This window comes from Leptonychotes weddellii, chromosome 14 (genome assembly GCF_054177405.1).
Source record: "Leptonychotes weddellii isolate Sample4059 chromosome 14, ASM5417740v2, whole genome shotgun sequence".
In the NCBI taxonomy this organism is placed as follows: domain Eukaryota; kingdom Metazoa; phylum Chordata; class Mammalia; order Carnivora; family Phocidae; genus Leptonychotes; species Leptonychotes weddellii.
The window spans coordinates 6129064-6146985 of record NC_138382.1 but is presented as its reverse complement, the minus strand read 5'-3'; the positions used below and the strand labels follow the sequence as shown (position 1 = coordinate 6146985).

At 47.7% G+C, this 17922-nt stretch overlaps 1 protein-coding gene across 7 annotated transcripts in view; it reads right to left on the bottom strand.

Annotated features, from left to right (window-relative positions):
• GLIS3 (GLIS family zinc finger 3) overlaps positions 1–17922 on the bottom strand; it is a 445030-nt gene that overhangs the window by 184198 nt on the left and 242910 nt on the right. The gene's annotated exons all lie outside the window — the stretch shown is intronic.

Below are 17922 nucleotides of genomic sequence, written 5' to 3'. Positions count from 1 at the left end.
CCATTCATGCACAGATATATCCACAAATACATCCTCGCACACACAAAAGGCTAATAGGTGACAGCACAGGCGAGTGGATCAGAGCACGGCCTCAGGAGCAACGCTGCTGGATGGATTAAAAAAAATGAAGGTACCTTGTTGTTGGCCAAAATGAAATGATGAACCCTGGTAACCTGATGCATTCCTGGGACTCACTTGGAAGTTCTTGTTTATGGGGAACAAGCCTCGTGACCAAGAGTCTGACTCATCTTCCTGGAGGAAAGCACTACTGGGAGAAAAGCTCAGGAAACCAGCTTTCAATCCAAGCACCCAGAAGGTCTGAGTTCAAATTTTACTTCTTCCTACTTCTACCATCCTGGGCTTCTTGGATCGCTATTCCTCAGTTTGCTCATCAATAAAGTGGGGCGAAGCATAGTACCCACCTCACAGACGTGTTGAGAGAACTAATTATACTTGCAAAGGCCTTGGGCCAGCAGGTATTAAGTACCGTAGAAATGCTAGCTATTATTATGATTATTTTCAGTCAAACACCGTTAAGAGCAAAACAACCTGAAAATAACCTTAACACGTGGCAAGAGTAGAATGGCTGGATTCACAGCGGTAGATGCATATACAAGGGAATGATACTGTCACAGAAGATACTGAAATATATCTGTATGAGCTTCTTGTCCAGAAGAGAAAGAACATACATGTGTTAGGCAACCAATTCTGTCTGGGGCTTCTATCTGGGATTTTTCTTCCATGCAGGTGTCTGTTAGCCATTTGGTGAATTAGTATAGTACTACTGTGGTTTGAAGACGTTCAGGATGAGCAGAAATGGGAGAGGGGACAAAGATTCAAGTGGGGGATACGTGCGCATGGACAGGCCCACACGGGTCCTTCCTGCCTGCCGCTTCACTGCTCAATTCCCAGCTACTATGGGAAGAGAACATGTCAGCTACCTTCCTCTCTTCCCTGCTTTCAAAAGACTTTCCACAAAAGCTGCCAAAATAATTTGGGAGAATGCATATTCTCCTGCCCGGATCTACACAGTCAGTCGTTTTGCTGTGAATTCTCTCTCTCACCCTCCTCATCTGACAGGTAAACGGCATTAAAGCTCCTTGTACAGATTATTCTGAGCACTGGTTTGTAACTCAGTTATATGATTCATGAAAATTGGAGTATTTCTAAGTCACATTTAACCAACCATATGGAAATTTTGGAAAGAGAGCAAAGGGCCAAACCAGCCTATGAGAATATAACTTAGCTATAGTCCAGAACATAAAAAAATGTGTCATCTCTGAATTCAGGTCATGCCTTGAGCATATTTCTGAGATGAGAGACAGGTGATGACCTCAGGGCAGACTGTGGGTGAGGGGTGGGGAAAGGATGGAGAATCAACACATGCTCCTTGACCACCAAATGCCTGGTACTCTATAGTCATGGGTACTCAGACCAATCCTACGAACTAAGAGTCACCAAGCCCATGCTGCCCATGAAGACATGGAGGGTGGCAAAAACTTAGCCACATTTATTGAGCAGGAAAATGATAGAACTAGGGTTTAGGATCCAGGTGGGCTGGTTCTAAAACCCATGCTGTTTCCTCCAAAGCTCAACATTTCTGGCCAGAGTCTGATTTCAGTAATGGTAAGGGCTAAAGGAAAGAGTATCAGAATAAACAGAAGGTCTATCAAAAACTCCCAACGGTGCTCCTTGACCCAGGGAAACACTGGGAGGCAACAGATGTTTCAGAAAGTCCTTCCGGATCCAAGCTGCCCGGGGAAGAAGAGAAGGTTACAGCCGAGGCCCAGCATCATGAAGGCACCTTGTTGTTGGCCAAAATGAAATGATGAACCCTGGTAACCTGATGCATTCCTGGGACTCATTTGGAAGTTCTTGTTTATGGGGAACAAGCCTCGTGACCAAGAGTCTGACTCATCTTCCTGGAGGAAAGCACTACTGGGAGAAAAGCTCAGGAAACCAGCTTTCAATCCAAGCACCCAACACAGTCTTGCACTGCTTGGTTCAGCCCTGCCTGAGGCTGAGGGGTGCTGCCCTGCCTCAGGGGCCCCTAAAAGAGAGGGGACATCTGAGATTAGGGGATTAAGGGGACTAAGTAGTCGTAGCAAAAAACCTAGACTGGACAGCAAAACAGCCAAGATCTGAACTTTGGATGGTGCAACCTCCGCCCTGGTGCTCCCCAGGCTAACACTCCCTGTGTCCCTTTCCCTCCTCCTCGTTCAAGGGCCCCCTCCTTCAGCCCAGCGCCAGCTGCAACCGTCCCTGGATGCCATCCTCTCTGTCCTCTGCCGGCGCTAAGAGATATTTCGATCCCTGCTCAGTTAGCAGTTAAAAAAGAAGCGTGAGACTAACAATCCCAGAGGTGGTTGTGATTTCAATGGGGATTCACTGACAATTCCAGAAAAAAGCCTTAAGAACTGTTATATAGTGGTAGAATTTCAGATCCTATGAAAAATCAATAATATATTCACATCTTGCATGCACAAATGGGTCCACAGACACAAGACAGAAAAGAAAGATAACACACACACATATAATTAAAAAGAAAGTACATCCATTGCATATAAATCAAGAAGTATCTACGTGTACTCTTGCTTTGGAATATCAAGACCCGGGTAGTAATCACATACTTCCTTAGGGCTATTGCCTACCTCCCATGTCCCTGGGGTGTCACACCAGCCCTCGGTGAGGCAGCGTATGGTCTTGGGACTGAAGGCTGGTCTTTTGTCAGCGTGCTTCTCTCTGTACACACCAGGGCCACATGTCCATGCTCCCTCTGCACCTAGGCTCCACTAGCCCAAAGAAAGTCCCTAGTTCCACAGTTGCTTAAATTCTATTTAAACTTAACTCTAACAAACTGTCCCAGTCTCTAGAAAGTCCATGGACAATAAAAGGCCCAAGAGTGGCTGAGAGGGGGTGTGGCCTGGTTTGTCCGTGGCTCAGAAGGGCATGCCAGAGATCCCTCAGGGTCATTTCCATAGGCCCAGCACAAAGCATGGTGCTTGGCTCACAGTAGGCCCTACACATGTATTTGTCTGGTGTCTCTGAACTGCTGGGCCAGGACAAGTTCAGCATTTCAGGCAGGCTTAGAAGTTGCCACCAGCCTCGGACACGAGCAGTGATCCTGAGTGCAGTGGGCAGTATTCTAGTCCTAGGTAAAGAGGGGGAGAATGCTCCAGAATGCTCCCAGGGTACGTTCAAAACCCAGACTCCCCACACCCCCTGGATAAAAGGAGCAGGGCCTGTAGAAGTCTGTGTGGGTCCCTCCACCTTCACAAGCTGCCTCATCCTTAACTTGACGTCTTTTATCACAGGGGGTGAAGACTGATTTATGTGGCCGGGGTGACTCTCAGAGCACTCTGCATTCATCTGTCCATCCAGACCGTGAGCAGTTCACAGAGGACGTGCTCCACAGGCTTGCTTATGCAAATTCTGGGACACAGTCAAGAGGGCCACGGGCTGGTGGTCTGGAAACTTCCGGCCCCAGCCTCAATGCTATGAACTGAACTCTAAAACCAATGACATTTAGAGCTGGAAGAAGGTTTCCAAACGATGGTATCTACATTTTACAGATGAGGAAATGGTGGTAAGAAGGGCGGTGACGCCGCCACGATCAAGCGCTTGACCGCAGAGTCAGCGCCCACGGGCCAGCGCGTTCATCACTGCAGCATCACCGTGGCTTGGCGTTCTGAGATTGCAGGTGGCATTCCTGCCGCTCACAAGACAACGGAGGAGCCTAGAGAGGAATCTCACAGAATCCAAGTTAAAACACTGAGTCAGTCCATCTCTCCCTCTCCCTCTCTCTCCTCCACCCCACCCTCCAGAGCCGTTCCCGCACACCATGTGTGAGAGAAAACAACAGAATGGAAATTGCTCATATGGAGCATGAGGAGGCTGCCCACCTCCCTCGCACAGCCCGTGCGCAGAGACAGCCCCTCAGCTGTGCCGCAGACACAAGGTGGCTCATGCTCATTGTTTATTGGGACAGCTGACAAGCCAGCTGGCACAGATCACTCCTCACTTCCAACGGAGAGGCCACCAGGACACGTGTGACAGGTGCCAACTGCCACTCAAGGAGATGGGTGGTGTCCTTGCCACCACGGCCCCGGGCCCCGGGCCCCGCCGCCCTCCAGCGGGCTTCCCAGCAGCGAGCAGGAGTGGGCCCAGCTCCACGCTGGTCATTTGTGGGAAGGGGGCGGCGGCACACTCATGCAAGCCAGCGGTGGAGCCGAAGTTTGTTCGAATGCTCCCGGCACGTCTGTTATATTTGGCAAAGGACTGGCAGCTCTGGACAGAGCAAGGAGGAGAAGGAAGAGGCAAAGCGTTGCATGTGAAAAACACGCCGGGCACCACCAGAAGTGTGGGCCGGCCACTAAGGGATCTGGCAGTCTCCGGAACAGGAGGGGCGCCCCCATCCCCGAACCTTGGCCAGGTCCACCTGGATTCACTGCAAAGGGAAAAGCAGTTCCTTGTAGAGCTGGGGGAGGGGTGAAGGAGAGGGGGCTGGTGTTCTGACCCAGGGCACAGGACACAAAGAAGGCTCTCAAGGGGCAGGCCCTAAGTAACTCAAGAAACCCCTTCTGCTCTCAAGTTTTCCCCTGCCAACCTGCTCGGCAGAGAAGGTGCTCTCCACCTCAGCACTGCCGCTATTTCGCGTTGGATAACTCTTCACCGTGGGGGGCTGTCCTGTGCACCGCAGGAGGCTCTGCAGCATCCCCGGGCTCTTCCCACTAGACTCCAGGAGCAACAACCCCCCGGCTGTGGCAATCAAACCATCTCCAGACATGTCCCCTGTACCCCAGGATAACTCCCAATTAAGAAGCCACTGGTATCAGGGCCAAGAACAGAGTCAGGCCCCTCAGACGGCTGGGGTCAACTGAATCCCAACTCCATCATCTGCTAGACAGGTAATTTTGGCCATGTCGTTCCATCTTTGTGCTGTGTCCTCAGCTATAGAACAGCAAGGTAATAACAGAACCCACCTTTATAAGGTGGTCCCAAACGTTCATTTATCTCATACAGGGAAAACTCTCAGTGTTGTGTCTGGCCCAAGGGAGGCATTCCTCTCCCACAGAGAAGCCCAGGAAATACTCCATTCTTCCAGAATCCCTACTGGCAGGGCTCCAGTTTAGAGTCTGCCTACGAGAAGCTTCTGTCTGCAATTTGAAAAACAGAAGAGAAGGAGAAGCCGTTATTCTCCCCTAGGATAGGCCCCCCGAGCCGTGTGCGGGGACAGGTGGGAGGTGAGCCTCAGCTTCCAGACCTCCTGCAAAGCCCCTACTTTGGTGCCATAATGATTGAGGTCATCTGTGGCTGTTTATTTTGATTTCTGCAGGCTCCTAATCTTTGGAAGCCAGATGCAGTTTTTCCTGACCCATCCTCCACCAGCCCGTCCAATGGGTGTGTAAGACATAACTTCCTGTATGAAATCCCTTCCTGCGTAAAATATCTAGAGCCGGTCCTTTTTTCCAGACCAAATTCTAACTTATGAACCCACTGAATTGATCAAGAGACTAAAATCCTGGGACACCTGGTGGTTCAGTTGGTTAAGTGTCTGACTCTTGATACCAGCTTGGGTCTTGACCTCAGGGTTGTGAGTTCAAGCCCTGCTTTGGGCTCTGCACTGGGTGTGGAGCCTACTTAAAAAAAAAAAAGATACTAAAATCCTACCATCAGGAATATTGGGTATGTATGTATCTATCTACGATAGAACTTTTATTTCCAAAGAAAATACCAAAGTATAACACAGGTAACAGTAGAGCTTTTCAAGATGGCCAGGTGTGTGGAGAAAGGGTGTGCCCAGCTGGTTTACCTTCCCACACCTGCAGAAACCTAAAGCTCTGAGAGACCTTGTTTGCAAATCTCTGAGTAAGAGAAGAGCCCAAAAATATCTAGCAGCCCAGGCACACAAAGCGCTCGAGTCGAAGTCTGCATGAAGCAGTCCCAGGGCCAGAGAAGGGAGCAAGCACCCGCTGACTTGATCTGCTCTGTAAGATGCACTGTGCCCAGGCTGGGGAGAGAAGGGGTCTGTTGGGAAGCAGGTTCCCTGTCCTTAAGGATTTCAGAGTCAAACGGCAGATGAAAATAGAAGCAAGGTCCGAAGACCAGGAAAAAATGGGTGATGTGTCTTGGTGAGAGGCCCGCCGCACTGGGTGGCCGAGGAGGACCTGTGGTCCTATGAGCAAGGCCTCAGTGAGCAGATGCCGGGCTGTGCAGCACGAAGGGCTCCCTGACTCCCAGGTGTGACAGGAAGCCCACTCACAAGGCATCTAGAAGAGACAGCTGCCCAGGCAGGGGACAGAGCCAAAAACCTGGAGTCCCCTCTCCCTGGTGAATAACGCACCGAGCTGCTCTAGGCCCACATCTCCTGTCCAGGCAGCCCCACCGATTAGGAGGGAGTTGCCATATGGTCATTATTTTCTAATTGATTTTTGGCAAATTGCTTTCATCTGGTGAGTTCCGTTTGGGTGGGCCAGACACCATGTTTCCCGTACTTCACTTTTCATCAGCTAGGACTTTCAGAAAACTCAAGGTATTCACGGGAAACTGGGCATATCTGCTCTGAACACTTTTTTTTTTTTTATATTGTTTTGACACACCCGCCAAGAGATTGGTCTCTCTTTCCAGCACTGCTTTCAAAAGTCAGGTTTTTATGGTTGAGAATTCTCATTAAAAATGATTACTTTTGGCAGCAGAAGTCGGAAAGGTGACAGGAGAGAGGGAAGTATTAGAGGCACTGAGATTTTTTTTTTCCTTCCATTTGCAGAAAGCCTGCCTGTAAAGCAAACATCATGGGGAGAATGAAAAAAATATATATATTTGAAACACACAACGAAACCCCTCCTAACCTTTATATGTATTTGGAGCAATTTCCTAAGTACAGGGGCTAAACCACTATCCCCATGCCCTGTTCATACCTCCGCAGAGGCTGTAGCCCCACTGAGTGCTGGGCAAGTTTGCCCCCACCCTGGGGGCCTGGCGCACGGGACCACCTACACAGATGCCCTATGAGCAAACACAGCCACGGCAAACGGTTACTAGAACACCGGGGAGAGAAGAAGCCAACGCACATCATGGACACCAAATGTAGGGACTAGAAATCTAGGCAAACCACACTCTTTTTGGTAATACTGTATTTCTTCTTTCACCTGTGTCTTGGGCAAAAATAAAATACAATACAATCATTCCTAAGTCTGCAGTAATTCTCTAAAGGAACTGAACATATAAACTTTTCTTGATGTTTCTATTTAGATATACAATTTCTTGAGGACATTGAGATTCATGTTTCTTTATTGTGCAAAAATACTCCTCCTTACATTGTGTGTGTGTGTGTGTGTGTGTGTGTGTGTGAAAATGACTACGTCCCCCTTTGCACTGTCAGGAAATGTGGGGACCTGGTGGGCCCCAGCTGCCATTTCTCCTGAACTTTGTTTTCCTCCCCTACTTATTCATGTGTTGGATCTTGTCCCTGGGTTTCCTGTCTAGGAATAGAGTGAAAATGTGGCTGTGCTCTGGGAATCTTCAGCTCTCTGTGACAGGTTGGCCCACAGTGTGGTAATGTCTGTCAACTATCCTGGGTCCTTTGGTGGCCCATGATGTCCCATGTCCTCAATCCTCCAAACACCAGCGCCCGCACTTGGCAGAAGATGAGCCAGTATGGACTCGAGGTGACAGACTTTAAGAGCCTATAAGTTTAGAAACCACTTTCACAGCAGACTCCGTTTTTCCTTGTATATTTCCTGTTTTGATGAGTGTTGCAACTTTTATTCGCAATATCCCAGGAAGCAGTAACAATTATGTTAAAACTCAAAGTACACTTCCTCATGATAGAATCAATTTCCTGCCCTTGGAGATTCACTGTTACTTTCTGTATGATTTCTGTACTTACATACGCTAACAGGAATAAGACACCCACTCTGTGTCTACATTTATACATTTATAATCTGTATACAGGGTCTGGCACATAACAGGCTCTCACTAAATGTGATTTGACTTCCCTATCAAACATGGAACACAGGTAGGTCTGAGACCTGCGATTCCTAGCTTGTTATTTTGTGGATATGAAGTATTAGGTCACCTTTCTCTTTGCTTTTCTCCTTGGTGTTTGATCTCTTGATGGCAAATGGGAAGGCTGGAGGATAAAGAGTCTGCATCCAGAATTACCCCAAGGTTGAGTATAGTCACAGGCAGACCAGGTAGGCAGATGCAAGCTTGAATGACCCAACTGTGAAGGGACAAGGCAAGACAGATGAGCACAAGTCCAGGTAGGCATTGGTCAAGAATTGGGAGAGGCCAGGGCCTCAGCACACAGTTGGGCAGGTTGTCCTCAGCCCAGATGCCCAGTGAAAGGATGATGGGAGCTGAAATCCCAAACATAGGTGACACCTTTTCCTTCTTCATGCAAAAGTATCTTATGGGCTCCCCATGATTCTCAGAGATCCAAGGGCAATGAAAGGCAGGCAAATTTGAGGAGAGAATCGACATGGGGCCCAAGAACCAAGAAGACTTCCATTCGGACTCAGCATTTCCTCCCAGCCAGCAAGCTTTGATACGTTCTCTGCCAGTGGCAACATAAACTCCTGGATTTGGCCTCCACGGAACCTACAACATTTCTCAGACCTGCGTGCGGAGAGTGGGGCTGTGAATACAGGAGGACAGGATCGTACGAGGCTAAGGCTCTGAAGCAGAAAACTGAGAGGGGGCTTCAGAAATTGTACTGGGTTGAAGAGTGTCCCCAAAATTCATGTCTACCTGGAACCTCAAGATGTGACCTTATCTGGAAATAGGATCTTTATAATTAATTAGTTGTAATTAATTAGTTAAGATGAGGTCATACTGGAGTAGGATGGGGCCTAAATCAATCTGACTCGTGTCCTTGTAAGAGGAGAGACGCAGACACACAAACACACAGAGGGAGGAAGGCCATGTGAAAACAGAGGCAGAAACTGGAGTGATGGAGCCATGAGCCAAAGGACATCAAGAACTGCCTGCGACCACTAAGCAGTTAGGAAGAAGCAAGGATGGATTTTTTCCCCAGAACTATCAGAGAGATCATGGCCCTGCGAACACCTTGATTTCAGACTTCCAGCCTCCAGAACTGGGAGAGGGTCATATTCTGTCGTTTTAAGCCACCCAGTTGTGATATTTTGTTATGGCGCACAGAAAACAAATACAGAAATCAGCCAGTCCGGTGCCTTCAAAGTCCCGATGTATGCACCGAGACCCAGGGGAGACCTGGAGACTGACCCAACGGGACAGGGCTGAGTCCCAGCAGAGCTGTCCACCACACTGCCTTTTCTGGAAACTCATACAAAAGGAAGAGAATGTCATTGTCCTATCAAGTTAAGTTAACCAGATGTTAACCACAAAATACTTACAGCCTAAAAAAGACAAAGGAAACTCTCATTTGCCGTATGCACTGGACTATACATGTCCACCCTAGAAATATTACAATGTTCTATCTGAAATATTTCACCTTCTGTGAAGCCAAAAACACCCTCTCTCCATTTTCCCCCATTCTGTAGATAAAGTTACGTTGTTGTTGTTTTTTTTTTTTTCCTGTCCACAAAGTTCAACGACAATAACAAAGACTTCTCTCCACAAGAACTGGCATAACCAATCTGGCCTTGATAAATAGGACTCTGGTAAATACTATACAGCTGATAAATTCTGTCCCAATTATACATGCCTATCAAATTCAAAGGTGGTTTTGTGGTAGGCTATTAAATGCATGGTTCAATTACAACCTTCCTGCACATAACATTTCTTCCCTGGTTAAGGCATCAAATACTAATTCAGAGATTGGTCATATTTTCCACTTGAAGTTCATTACATTCAAAGTAAATTGAGTGCAGTGAATGACTGGCTGACCCCAACTACCCCTCACCCAGAAAGTCAACGGCCACAGAGCAATGTGGTCCAACAAAAAGCTTCACGCATCTGAAGCTAGTTTATATGGAGTCAACCATGAAGTCAGGAAGAATCAGAAACTACTGGAATTCCCATTGTTTCTGAAAAAGAAAGAGCTCCTGGCCCAACTGTCTCCTTTTCTTTCGACAGTGGGACCTTAAGTTTTGTGATTCCTTTCCTTTCCCATTTCCACTTCACACTAAATACGTAAGAAGAATTACATACTCCTGAACAGAACAAAGGGCCTGAATGAGCTTCGGCATAATACATGGGGCCACAAGTGCCAAAGGGGCATTTTACGAGACTGCGTGTGAAGTGACAGTGGGGCTTCCCAACACTGGAAAACAATGCCGCTCCTCCGCCTCGAGATTTCGGAGCTTGTTTGCAGTAATTGCCTTTGCCCACCCATCCCGCCTCATTCAGAGAAGGCTCTGATGTTTTCCTGCAATTGCTCAGCTCCGCTGCCGACTTGAAAAACCTCCTGCACATGGATGCACTCAATCACCCAGCATTAAATGAGACATCTAAGGATTCTGCCACTCACCATTCCTGCCCTGTTTCCTCAGCCCTTGAGGACTCCATTGTTGTGCATGCCACTACAACCCCATTACCGGCTGGCATCCGATCAGATGATAACTAGAGTGAACACAAACACTGAAACGGCACAAGGAACCTCGGAGGCTCCCTCTTGGGCGACGCAGCCCAGGAGATTTTCTGACACCCGATCCACAGACCGAACAATCACATTGCAAAACGCTTTCAATGTCGAGGAACAAGCATTCAGTCAGCCCTCATGTGCCTGTCATCTGGTCCTGGGTGCTTATGAAACAGGCAGCTTGGCCTTTATTCTTCTCTAACAACTTCTTCAGAAACCACTAAGCTGTTCCAGCTTCCTTGCCACCGTACCACCACTCAGATGTTTGCGAAGGCCAGTTATTAGCGCCTGGCCTCGTGCTCGGCTCTGGGCAGTGGCAGGAAGTTTGCTCGGAGAGACGGAAGAGAGATGCTGGTTTGGTTCCAGGGGAGTGACCGTAACCAGCTCAAACGTTGCTTAACTATGCCTTGACCAGGCTTCGCTCTGCGGCAGGAAGTAGCAGGCACTGTGCACCTCCTCCACTGACCGATGATGCGGTCTGGGTGCTGGACACCGTGAGACAGACAGAAGGTGCACTGCCCCGGCCGTCTACTTGTGGGCCAGTGCACACACACTTGTAATACAAGGCAATATGTCAATGTAATAGGAGGGACAGAAACAGAGTGAGGACGAGCACTTGGGGAAGGGAGAAATCTCCTTGGGCAGAGGTGGTCCCCGAAGTCTTCCCAGAGTGCAGATGATCAGAGAGAGTCTGTGAAAGCGGGCTAGGGTTTAGATCTCCAGCCCCGAAACGTGTGGAGATTCCCCGTAGGGCAGGGTCACGAGCACAGACAGAACCCTTAGAATGAACAGGCGGACAGAGCGAGTCAGTGGGGAAGCTGGGAAGGAGAAGGAGGAGTATCCCCTCCTTAAAGTACGTGCTCACCAAGTGGTGTCCTTTCATCAATATTTAAGGGTAGGTGCTAAGGCCGATGGAGAAAATTCGGCAGCACCCATGGCTGGGAAGGTCAGTCGGTTCCACGTGCGACTGGAACATCAGCAGTCAGACTGAGATGTGCTGACCAAAATGACGGCAAGTAACATCTTCTCTAATGCGGCTGCACCCCCACCGACTGCAGGGACAGGCCTCGCCCCGGCCCCATGGAACCTGCTTCCAATAGTAAAACATGGTGACACCTCAGTGCTGCGGGTTTCTTCACAAACGTGATTTCTGGATGCTTGGATTGAAAGAGAAGCAAAACTCCTGGGGGAAGGGGAGGGACGAAGGGAGGCCTGGAACGGAAATAAGGTTGGCTACTTGCTAGTGGCCTCTGTCAGGTCTCACCGGGAGGGATGCTGAACAGAGCACAGGCAAGCTGGGGATGAGGTGTGGAGACTCGTTCCAGGCTGTGCTCTTCACCCCCCTCCCCCGTCCCGGCTCTGGGAGCGGTTCTGGCAGCCCAGGGAGCGCACAGCCCCATGCCGGGAACCCACAGCTGAAAGAGGAGTCACTGGGGACGGAAGTAAGGTGAATCACCTCCTACAGGTTGTTTTTCATGAATTAAAAGAACACCTGGGATGTTCTTTCTCAGTCACGGTTGATCATCTTTGAATTAAATTACAACAGACTAAAAGGTAGGGGGGCTTCACAGGCTCCCAGGTGTACCTGGGATCTGGACTGGGACTCAGGGCTCAAAGAAGGGAAAAGCAGACGAGGACGGCTTAAAGAGAGGTTCTCAAATCACCTCCACCCTCAGCTCTGGGGTCTGACTGTCCCCTTGGTGGCAGCTGTGGCAGCGAGGCCGGGTCCCCGGGGAGGCAGGTGCGCACACTTGGGAAGAGCTCCCCCCTCCGCCCCCGATGAGGCTGAACATGCCCCTCGGGGATCCCTGTGAGAGGGACAGACTACACGTGGGGGCAAGCTAATGAGAGCAGCGTTCCCAGACAAGAAAGGAAAGATCAGCCTTCTCGCTTAGAGGAGCGAACGTGAAGAATCCTTGAGTGACACAGGCTGGGGTTCACGTGCCGGCTGTCCTACTTCCTGGGTGCGCCCCTCGGGGGCTCGCGGTCTGAGGACAGAGTGAGGCGAGAGCGGTTTCTTCCCGCAGCGGACGGTAAAGGCCCCAGCACGCCGTCCTTTAGCTGGCAGTAAGTGCTGGTTCGATTCCTTAAATGCAGCAAAGGACGGAGTTTAAGAATCAGGTGAAGATATAAATAATCTGGGCTCTTCAAGACACTAAAACTCAATAACAAAGGATCGAAGTTTATACGGGATGTTTAAACAGTGCTTTCACATTTGTGACTTCTTTGTCTCTCAGAAGCACTCTCAGGGTAACCCTGGCCCAGAAGTTTCCTTCATTTGCCTGACATCACACATCTAGCAAAGAACGAGACAAGAACAGGCCCCGCGTGCGGGTCTCTTGGATTAAATCACACAAGGTCAGAGTCTGGCAACCTTACTACCCCGCATATTTTTCCTCCCTGCGCTCATAACACGAATTCGCTCACTTAGCAAACGTTTACTGAGTGTCTGTTAGATGTCACTTGGCCCCATCAGTGACCAATGCAGCGAAGAACTCTGCCTCAGGGAGGGGTCTGGGGAGGGAAGGCCAACAATGAGCAGGAGTCATAATAATATATAATAAAGGAGTGCATGTTATAGCATGCTGCAGAAAACAGAGCAGAGCAGGGTAAGGGGATGGGCAGAGTGGGGGTCAGGGAAGGGTGCGTGGGCTGCCATTTTAAATAAGGTGATAGGAAGAGATTTCATGAAGAAGGTGACAACTGAGCAAAGCCTTGGAGGAGGTGAGAGTCAGCAGATGGCGGGACAAGAGAGCTCCAGACAGAGGGAACAGCCAGTGTGAGGACGCTGAGTCAGAGGCGAGTCTTGCATGCAGGAGGAAAGAAGTAGGGGCCCCGTGGACAGTGTGGGCTGGGAGGGGCAGGTCCGTTTGCCCGTTGTTCAGACGGCACACCAGAGGCTTGCGTGCTGGGAGGACGCTGCAGTTCTTCCTTGCAAGGCCTGGCGCTCTGTCAAGGCCCTCGCGATCCGAGTGTGCCATTGTCTGTTTACGCACACACCGCACCCAGACACCTGGGCAATCCGAGGGATGTCACCCACCCTTGGTTTCCTAGCAGAGAAGCCTGGTTTTCGAAAAGCTGTACTTGGTAACATGGATTCTGCCACCTTGGCTTTAATCTTGAAACTAAGTAACTTTTCCAGGAAGCCTGGGCTTCCAGCTATGAGACACTTTTTAGACTTCTCCCAGTCATTTACATGGCGTCTGCTTACAAATGTCTGCTATCCTGAGAATTAGTGCCGAGCTGCACCAAACAAAGCCAATAATTAGCAGCAGCACACGTGGTGGATTCATTTTGAATTCTCTCTTGCTGTCACCCTGATGGAAGCAAATGATGGTGGTCATGCATCTCCTGATCACAGCCGCGGTAACACGCACCACAAATCAACCTCCACCTGCCTGTCGTGCCAAAAATAGAGCAGCTCAGAGATTTCTGTGCACTAGAGAAAGCAGCAGCCTCGGGGGTTGACGAAGACGCAGCTCTGGAGCAGAGCTTGTTCAAGAGTAAAGGGAACGGGCACCTGCAATCCTTGTTAAGTCGCTGAAAGGCACAGAAGTTTCTGAGACTATTACCTAAGCATACTCTATTATTACTATATGATATGTAATCTATGAACACCATGCTCTGCTACACTAGAATATATGTACTAGCCTTTACTATGTTAGGAATAAAGATCAAGTTTCGAGGATGGTTCAAAATAGATAATGCAGGCCATCAAAGAACAAACCAGAATTACTAATCCACATCCGTTTTTATGTGATTATAACATTTTACGTGTTGTTTTGATGCAACTAGGTAAGAAATTTCTCTATTCTCTGCAAAAGCTCTCCTAGCCAAACTTACCTAATGATTCTAACCTCTACACAAAACTGCACCAACTACAGTGGTTATCACAATCCATAGCTCCAAATCTGCCTCATATGAAGTTACTTCAAGCCTTGGGTAACTTCCCACTGTTCATCTTGTCCTTTGCAAATGCAAGCATCCACTGTGCCCTAGTCAAACTTCTGTTCAACAATTTAAGTTAGAATCTCATTTTTTAAAAGTTCTATTTATTTATTTGAGAGAGAGACAGAGAACAAGCGGGAGGGTCAGAGAAAGGCGGAGAGAGAATCTCAAGCAGACTCCCCACTGAGCTCAGAGCCCAACATGGGGCTCGATCTCATGACCCTGAGATCATGACCTGAGCCGAAATCAAGAGTCAGATGCTTAACCGACTGTGCCGCACAGGCGCCCCTAGAATTTCATTTTTAATTAACATAACACTGCATTTAACATAGGCTGTTTCCTCATTTCTAACAACACATACTCAAGGGCCTAGAGACTTCCCTGAGCTGGCTCTAAGAAGCCTCCGGTTTTCTGTCAGAAACAGCCTGCTGAAGCACTTGTCAAACTGTACATTTTCCTGAACTAAGCATGTGATTAGCTGGCCTTCTCATGGGTAATTCACAAATGAACGAAGTCTTTTCAGTTCATCTGGAACAACATGTTTCTACAGTTTGAAGTTCCCCAAACAGTGACTTTGGTGCACTGCCTAGCCAAAGAGTAGCCACTGGATACATCCAATCACAAACAAAACATGTTGGACAGCAGTTCAGTTTTTTTTGGTCTCCCATGCAGCTTAGGCACTTCCCAGAGGGTTTGCTTAAGATACCTGCTTAAGTCAGCCTTTGGCTCAGGTCATGATCCCAGGATCCTGGGGCCAAACCCCGCATCAGGCTCAATGTTTCTCCCTCTCCCACTTACCCTGCTTGTGTTCCCTCTCTCGTTGTGTCTCTGTCAAATAAATAAAATCTTAAAAAAAAAAAAAAAAAAAAAAGATACCTGCTTAAATACGACCAAGATGGCGCCAACTTCAGGTCTGAGGACTTGCTATGGCGAGGCACTGTGCTAAGACCATTACAAGGTCTTGCTCATTCAATTCTTACAGTAACCCTCTAAAAGGCCATCCCACTACTATCAACCTCATTTCAAAGATAAGCAAGTGGAGAACTCACAAAGGGTGAGCGCCCGGGCCAAGTCACACAGTCAGGAAATGGTGGCGCTCAAGCCCCAGGCCCTGTACTTGGCTTCACATCTATATGACTAGAAATTATTCCATTCGTATCTCAAATTTTTCCCTGTCCTGAGAGTCTCTTCTATAAAAGCACATTTCAGTATGCATTTTTACAGAATATCTTTACCTCCCCCCCAACCTGGTTCTATGCATTTATGTAGAAAAATTAAACATTCCAAAATGCAAATGTGTATGCATTCCCTGGTAGCTGAAGTTAGCAAAAATGCCCTGTCCTGATTTCTTAAAAAATTTAACATATACTTACCAAATGACCCACACACTTTACTCCCAAGTATTTGCCCAGGAGAAATGCAAACATATGTCCACACTGAGACTTGTACACAAATGTTCATGGCTGTTTTATTCACAGTAGTCAGTAACTGACAGGAAAGTGGATAAATAAAATGGGTTGTATCCACAGAATGAAATACTATTCAACATTGTAAAGGAATGAACTATATAGATACACACAACACCACGGAAGAATCTCGAGATAATTACAGCAGTGAAAGAAGCCAGACACAAAAGGGTATATGCTACAAGATACCATTTATTTAAAATTCTAGAAAATGTAAACTAAATCTGCAGTGAGAAAACCCAGAATCAGTGGTTGCCTAGGATCACTGGCTGAGTGAAGAATGGATCACCAAGGGGCCCGAGGAAACTTCTGGGGGTGATGAGAGTGCTTTTCTGTATCTTGTTTGGGCCAATGATGTCATGAGTGTATACAGCTTGGACTGTCTATTTAAAAGGATATATCTTTCTAAAATGTATAGACTATACCTCAATAAATTTGAATACAAAGTATGTAGGCTTATAGAAGAAACCATTTTTATACTGAACTCCAGTTGATGAAATCCTTTTTAAAAACATACTCAGAAGTTTTTGAAAGTGCCCAGTCCTTATCTGGTACAACACTCAGTTTCAGCTAGCTACGCTGTTTATTTTAGATTCTAAAACTCCTGGTAGTCAAGAACCAGTGCTCATTTTTAGCTTGAGTTCTATGCAGTTCCCAACACAGCATTAGGCATTGCAACTGTTCAGAACATTGAATCTAAACATATCTCCATTCTATTTTCCCTTGCTTTCCAAAGAGATCCTGGGAGCAGAATCTACAGTGAGCCTGCTAGCATGGCCATCAGATCCTGAAAGAATGTCACCAAGGAAATGTTTGCGTTTGTCCCTAAACATGCAAAGGCTGCCAACAACTCAGGATTCTGGGTGAAGTACTGCCCTTAAGTAAGTCTCAGATCTTCTCCAAAACCCTCTTTATGTTCAGAGACATGCTGGGTGGTATGGTCCATACAGGTAGCGTTGCCTCTGAAAGCTACATGCAATCCTGAGCTTGAACTTTAGGTTTTCTGTACGACAAGGGATAAGGGGAAGGAAGGTGATGAGACAGAGTGTAGCCTACAAGAGGTTAGAGACTCAAAGTATCTTCAGCCCTAAATGTGCTCCCACCCCCTTCCTGCCTCAAGGAAACTGAAGCCTATTAGACTACTAGTGCCAGTTCACAAATGATCTGTTACTGACCCTCAAGGAGACAGGTACATAAGGTGAGAGTGTTTAGAAGCTTATATGGCAGTTTGACATCGCTGTGATCTGTGCACTCAATTCTCATTGAACAGGGTTTACACTGGGTCTAATATTATCAAAAACTTCGGGTGAAACCAGTCATGGACAGGTTCATGTACAGTGGCTTAAAATGTAAAAAGAAAAAAAAGAAAAAAACACCTAGTCTTCCCCGACACATGGCTTGAGAAGCATAGTTTTATGGCACGGCTTACTCGGTGAAGGTTAATTTTTCCCAAAGTGATAGTGGGAGCCAGAAAAAGGCCACTCTATCATCCAATCAAATCCATACAACCCCCAGCCTGTCTGTAGGTGTTTGGACTGAGACTGTAAAGTGAAATTAAATAAACCTTCTCAAAGAGGAAGTTTATCAAAAGTGCTATGTTTCCATTCTAATTAGTATCACGGCTGCACCAGCTACAAATATGGTTGTCATCACGTCAAGAATCAAAATGAAGGTCATGATCGTGGCTGTGCAGATATAATTAATATTTTTCTTTCCTTTTTCCTCTTTCTTTTATTCTCCCTTGTTCTCTCTCTTCTTTCTCTCTCATCCTCCTTAGGGGAGCACACTCAGCTCCGAATCAGCCCCAGCCGTGTTTGGAGCAGCACACGTAGCTGACGCAGATGGGGCTGCCCTTTGTGGCCACCGAATTAGGCTAGAACTCAATGAAGTCCAGGGAACTTGGGCTCCTCTTTTCTAATGTTTTTCACAAAGATTAGTTGGTGG